We start from the raw sequence: 7,677 nt of genomic DNA on the forward strand, positions 1-7,677 counted from the left end.
GACACAGACTGCCTTTTTAGAACCTTTGCTGCTTCTAGAACAACACTGGGCCTGGTGTGCAGGGGGAGGTAGGCCGAGCCAGGTCCTTCTGTTTCTGTGGGGCACTGGGGCTCTCCAAGGAAACAGACTCAGGTAAAGATAGATAGCCGGATGGGAAGGTAGGTACATAAGTTGAACCACTGTGGCCACACGGCAAACTCAGACCCAAAAAGGCTGAGGGATTCGCCCGTCTCCCCGAGTGGACCCTGACCGGGCTGCACCACGCAATTATTGTGCAAAACAAGGCAAGTCACAGGTCTGAAGACAGCCCCCCACCATGCCACTTTATGCAGCGTTTCATAATCTGCTTATTGAACAATGCGGCCGCAGCAGCCGGGAGAGCATGTGCTCGGCGTGCTTCCCCAGCTGGCCGGCCCATCCCGGGCTTGCCTCCAAACCCAGCTGGAGAGGAGCCACCAAAAGGTGGCATTATTTCCAGCCCCCGCCCCCCATCCTCCCCACCGCCACTCCACACGCACAGAGCACGATCCTCTAAAGCCTGCACACTCTTCCCAACAGGCTGCCTTCTGCTTACCCCGTGGGACTGGCCAAGATTTCCGGAAAACAGATCCGGGATGGAGACTCACTCCGGCAGAATCATACGCCGGGGAGGACTGGTTCCCTGGAGGGGAAGGAGCCCCAGAGAGAGAGCCTGCCACATACCTTCCTGCAGCAACTTGCCTCCAGGCAGAAGCCTGCTTAAATTCTTTTACAACTCCTTAGGGGAAAATTATTTGCATTAATTAATTGATTAATTAATTCAAGACACTATGCTTGGGACCTACAGCTGGGGTTCCAGGGGTTCAAACTGGAGCAAAGTTGATGGAAGCCTCGGTTCTCTGTCATTTAGGGCCTGTGATAGCAGATGACTGTATGATCATCGAGGTCATTGAGGACGACATGGGTTGCCACAGGGTTACGACTGTATCCTGGTTGCTTCTGCATCCCCAGGTCCCAGTGCAGGCCTGGCACAGAACACGAACTCATTTAATACTCATGCCTGGGATGAAAATGTAAAATGTCTGGGAATTTTGAAGTCATAGAAAAAAAATTGTAGGGAAATAAAATCTTAGGAAAATTGAAATATGTACAGTTTTAATTTTTTATCTTTTTACACATGTAGAGCAATTTGGTTTTAAGAATATTCACATGTGCTGCATATAATTTGGTTTGGTCATAAAATTATTATGTGTGGTACATTAAAATTAAAAGGATGGTTTATTTAGGCAATAACTCTCCAAATGCTGTAAGTTAAAAATGTTTTATAGATAGAGCTAGAAGATGCTAAACTCTAGGAAATGTAGCATTTCTTAGTTTTTGTTGTGTTCTGAGGATCACCAAAATGCAAAAACAGAAACGAAAAAGAGAAAAGCCAGCATCCTCACAGCAAAACATAGCAAGTGAGTTCTTTCTCTACCCAGTAACCTGTGCAGTGTCGGGCACAGAGTCAATTTAAAATGGCCTCAAATTCTTTGCAGCTCATCCTGTCAAGAGTGATGTCCATTTTCCCATCCCCTGAATCCAGGCAGGCCTTGTCAGTTGCTTTGGCCAACAGCATGTGGGGTGAGTGACATTCTGTGAGCTCCAGAGCCTGGCCCCAAGCAGCCTGGCAGCTTCTGCATGCTCACTCTCGGTTCACTCTGCTGCCAGGTACGGGAGCCCAGGCGCGAATGATGAGAGACCACGAGGAGAGAAAGACCCAGATGACAGTCAGCATCAGAGCCCCCCAACCATGTGGATAGAGGTCATTTCAGACCCTCCACCCTGGTTGAGCCTCCAGCTGGCTACAGCTGCCTGCATAAGCCCCAGAGAGCCCAGCAGAACCACCTGACTTAGCCTAGCCCAACCAAAACCATGTGAGCAAATAAAAGGTTGTTATTTTCAGTTGCTGTGTTTTGGAGTTGTTTGTTACACAGCAATAGATAACTGAGACATACACATCAGAAGTGTCTGCTTTCAGAAAAAGCTTGAGGGGGGAGGAAGAAACCTCCAAAATTATTGAGTTGTGGTTCTCAAGGTCAAAGAGATATTGGGGCCAGATTTTAACATTTTAAATATCGAAACTTCTAAATTTGCTCTTGCTTTTCTTTGTTCTGAGCCTTTAGAGTCGGCTGAACAATAAGTTGATGGAGCCCCAGTGGTAGGTTGCAAGTACGGTGCCCTGAATTAATTAATTAATCAATTAATGAATGAAAATAACTCCCCCCAGGAGTTGTAAAAGCCTTTACGCAGGCTTCTGCCTGGAAGCAAGTTGCTGCAGGAAGGTGTGCGGTGGGCCCTCCCTCTGAGGCTCCTTCCCTTCCAGGGGACCGGTCCTCCTGGCCACAGCAGCAGAGAGGGGCCTTCACCCATGACCCTGCCAGAGGGAGCCTGCATCCTGGATCTGGTTTCTGGAAACCTTGGCCGACCCCACAGGAAGAGCAGAACACAGCATGCTGGGAAGGGCGTGCAGGTTTTGGAGGGTGGCGCTATGTGCATGTGGAGTCGGGAGGATGGGGTGAGGGCGGCTGGGAGTAACACCACCCTTTGATGGCCCCTCATAATTGCCAGAACTTGGAAGCAACTGAGATATCCTTCAGTAGGTGAATGGATAAACGAACTTTGGTATGTCCAGAGAAGAGACTATTATTCAGCACTAAAAAGAAATGAATTATCGAGCCACGAAAAGACATGGAGGAACCTTAAATGCATATTACTAATTCAAAAAGGCCAGTCTGAAAAGACTACAGACTGTAGGATTCCAACTCTATGACATTCTGGAAAAGGCAAAACTATGGAGACAGTAAAAAGATCAGTGGTGGCCAGGGGATGGGGGAGGGATGGATGAACAGGTGGAGCACAGAGGATTTATAGGGCGGTGAAACTACTCTGCACGATACAGTAATGTGGATACACGTCATTATACGTGTGTCCAAACCCACAGACTGTAGAACACCAAGATGAACCCTAATGTAAAATATAGACTTTAGTTGGTAATGATGTGTCAGTGTAGGTTCATCGATTGTGACAATTGTACCACTCTGGTGGGGGATGTCGACAATGGAGGAGGCTGTGCGGGGGAGCAGGGGGTAAATGGGAAATCTCTGTACCTTCTACTCAATTTTGTTATGAACCTAAACTGCTCTAAAAAAAAATACAGTCTAGTAAAAACAAAAACAAAACGAAAAGCCAAAGAACAAATGGGGACATATATATGACAAAGATTAATAGCTTTAATATGAAAAAAGGTATGTAAATCAAAAAGAAAAAAAGAGAATTCCCAATAGAAAAACAGCAAAAGGACAAGAAGAAACAAATCACTAGAGAATAAATACAAATAACCAATAAAATTTTTAAGTCCAGAGTAATGAAATAAATGCAGATGGGACAAGAAATCATTGAGGGGGAGGTCTATGAAATTAGCAGTAATTTAAAAATTAGAAAATCCAGTGTAGCTAAGGGTTTGCAGAAACACTCCTGCACAGCCCGGGGGACTGTACACTGGCAAAATTTCCCTGAATGGCAATTTAGAAATAGGATGCAAAAAGCTTAAAAATGTTTATGCATTTTGATCCTCTACTTTCATTTCCAGGTATTGATTCTAAGAAAAGAGCCAGAGATGTCCACAAAATACACACTCATGAAGAGACGCAGAAAAAGCATCTGACAAAAATCTAACACTCATTCATGACAAAAACCATCAGCAAACTCGGCCCAGAAGGGTACCTCCTCAAATTGATAAGGGGTACCTACAACATTCTACAGTTAACATCACACCCAGTGTAGGAGACCACCCTGTTCCCCTATGATGGGGATAAGGTGAGGATGCCTGCCCACACCACTTCTATTCAACGCTGTCCTGGAGGCTCCAGCCTCCGCATAAGGCAGGAAAAGAAAAGAAAATGCATAGAGATGGGAAAAGGAGAAGGAAAACTGTCCTTATTTGCAGATGATATAATTATTTACATGAAAAATCCCATGGAATTTACAAAACAACTATTAGAACTAATAAGTGAAGTTAGCAATATTCCAGGATAAAAGGTTAATGCAGAAAAAATAATTGTATTCTTCAAGTCTAGCAACACACAATTGGAAAATGTTATAAATAAAAAATTCCAAACTAGACTCATTGTGGTGTGGCAATATATACAAATGTTGAATTATTATGTTGCACACCTGTGATAAGAAAAACAATTTTTTAGAAAAATAACTTTTGTTTTTCTGAGTTGCTGCCTAGACATTTTACAGTAGGATAACCCTGCTCTCACCCTGAGTCTGGACATTCAGATAAGCACCTGAGTTTAGGACTCAGTCATAAGTTCCTGCTTTATTTTTCCAGGGACACCTTTTCAAATAACCCCTTAGAGTTAAGCCCATGAAAAGTTACTGACCTCCGCCCCAACCGCCTTATAAGTAACAGGTGCTTGCTAGCCTGCTCTCTATCTCCTGCTCACTCATGACCTGGAAGACTGTCCTTCCCCCAGCTCATTGTGCCCCCTTGCTTCTGTGATCTGTGGGTAATAAATCTTATGACTCTATTTCCTTCGTGTCGGTGTATTGAAACTGTGCCTTCAATCAAAATGGCCCCATGGGTTTCACTTCCCCAAAGTGGGAGCTCGGATGCAGAGGGAGCTGACCCCGTGTGGGTGGCATGTGCTCCCTCATTCAGCAGGTCGTACCTGCATATTCTCAATTCAATACACCACCTCTAGCTTTATAACACAACATCTGAAACCAACATAATGTTATACATCAATTATACCTCAATAAAAAAATTCCATTTATACAATCAAAAAAGAAGAAACTTATGTAAAATACTTAGGAATAAGTCTAACAAATAACAAACACAAAACCTTGCTGAGAGAAATGAAAGGAAACCTAAATGAATGGAGTGCTGTACCGCGTCCATGGATCGACACAGTCAACAGCGTTAAGATGGTAACCTTGCCAAATTGATCTATGGATTCGACACCATCCCAATCAAAATTCCAGCAGGATTTTTTTTTTTGTAGAAATTGACAAGCTGACTCTAAAATTCATATGGAAATGCAAAAGACCTAGAATAATCAAAGCAATTATAAAAAAAAGAATAAAGTCGGAGGACATCTGATTTTGAGACTTATTACAAACCTACAGTAATCAAGGCTGTTTGGTATTGGTGAAAAGGTAGACTTTTAGATCAATGGAACAGAATAGAGAGTTCAGAGATGGACAAATATGCTCAATTAATTATCAACAAAGATACAAAGACAATTCAACGCAGAAAGAATAGCTTTTCAACAAATGGTGTGAGATCAACTGGATATCTCTATGAAAAAAATTAACATCAACCCTTTCTTCACGTCATACACAAAAATTAACTCAAAATGGATCACAGACCTAGACGTGATACCTAAAACTATAAAACTTCTAGAAGAATCCATAAGAGAAAATCTTTATGACCTTAGAATAGGTCAAGGTGTCAGAACACAAAAAGCATAAACCATAAAAGAAATAAGTTGGAAAATTAAAAACTCTTTTCTTCAAAATACACCATTAAAGAAAATATAAATGCAAGCCACAACCTGGGAGAAAATATTCACAACACATATATCCAATAAAAGACTTGTATCCAGAATATGTATGAGGAACTCTTGAAACTCAGTAGTATTGTTAGACAAAGATTTCTTAGCTATGGCACCAAAAGCACGATCCATGAAAGAAAGAAACTGATAAACTGGACTTCATTAAAATGGAAAACCTCTGCTCTCTGAAAGACACTATTAAGAAAATTAAAAGACAAGCCACAGACTGGGAAAAGATATTTGCAAAACACATATCTGATAAAGGATTTATATCCAGAATATATAAAGAACCCTCAAAACTCAATAAGAAGAAAACAAACAACACAATTAAAAAATGGGTAAGATTTGAAAAGACACTTCACCAAATAAAGTAGCAAATAAGCATATGAAAAGGTGCTCGACATTATTGATCATGAGAGAAATGTAAATAGAAACCACAATGCGACATACAGACACACAATATGACACACTACACACCTCCTGGAATGACTAAAAAACAAACAAATGAAAACTGACAGGACAGAGAGCTGGCCAGGAGGCAGAGCAACTGGAACTCGCATACGTTGCTGGTAGGAATGTCAAATGAAAAAGCCACTTTGGAATATAGTTTGGCAGTGTCTTATAAAGTCAAACACACATTTACCATATGACTCAGCAATCCCACTGCCACATAGTTATCCAAGAGAAATGAAAATGCTCACACAAAAATCTGTGTGAATGTTTATAGCAGTTTTTATTCATAATTGCAAAAACAAGAGTCAACAGATTCGTCTTTCAACTGGTGAATGGATAAATAAACAGTGGTACATCTGTACAATGGAATACTACTAAGCGATGACAAGGAAGAAACCACTGATACATACAAAAACATGGATAAAACTCAAATGTATTATGTTAAGTGAAAGAAGCCAGACTCAAAAGGCTACATGAAAAGATACTCAGCATCATTAGTAATCAGGGAATTGCAAATTAAAACCACAATGAGCTACTCCTACATACCTGTTAGACTGGCTAAAATTTAAAAGACTGACCATACCAAGGGCTGATGAGGACAGGGAGGAACTGGAACTCTCACACACTGCTGGAGGGAATGTAAAACGGTACAACCACTTTGGAAAAACAGTTTGGCAGTTTCTTAAAAATTAACACACACACCTCCCATAGGACCCAGCCATTCTACCAAGAGAAATAAAAACATATATCCACTTGCAAGACTTCTGCACAAATGTTCATAGCAGCTTTATTTGTAATAGCTAAGAACTGAAAACAACCCAGTGATCAATGGATGAATGGATAAACAAATTGTGGTGTATACATACGATGAAATACGACTCAGCAATAAAAATGAATGACCTATTGATACATGCAACAATGTGGACACACTGCAAAATCATCATGCTGACTGAAAGAAGGACATACCGCGTGATTCAGTTTATACAAAATTCTGGGAAACAAACTAATCTATAGTAACAGAAAGCAGATAAGTCACTTTTGGGGCAGGGGGTGGACGGAGGGATGGATTACAAAAAGACACAGGGAAACTTTTGGGGGTGATGGACATGTTCATTATCTTAATTGTGGTGATGGTTTCATGGGTTACATATATGTCATAACTCAGAAAATCGTACACTTTAAATATATGCAGTTTATTGTACATCAATTATACTTCAATAAAGTAAAAAATACTGATACTCAACTCAGTGTTATTGCTAAAATTCCAACAATAGGGGAATATTTTAATATATTGTGGCACATTCATATGATATAATGCCATTAAGCTATTCTAAAACATTTTATAAAAGTATTTAATGACCAAAGGAAAGCCTCACACTATTATGTTGAATCAAGAAAGTAGGATGCAAAACTATACACAATATGATATCATTATGGTTTTATATATAATGTATATTTATAGATTTTTTTTTTTTTGAGGAAGATTAGCTCTGAGCTAACATCTATTGCCAATCCTCCTCTTTTTTTCTGAGGAAGACTGGCCCTGGGCTAGCATCCGTGCCCATCTTCCTCCACTTTATATGGGACGCCGTCACAGCATGCCTTGAAAGCGGTGTGTCAGTGCGCGCCCGGGATCCGAACC

Source organism: Diceros bicornis, chromosome 18, assembly GCF_020826845.1.
Source record: "Diceros bicornis minor isolate mBicDic1 chromosome 18, mDicBic1.mat.cur, whole genome shotgun sequence".
NCBI classification, from domain to species: domain Eukaryota; kingdom Metazoa; phylum Chordata; class Mammalia; order Perissodactyla; family Rhinocerotidae; genus Diceros; species Diceros bicornis.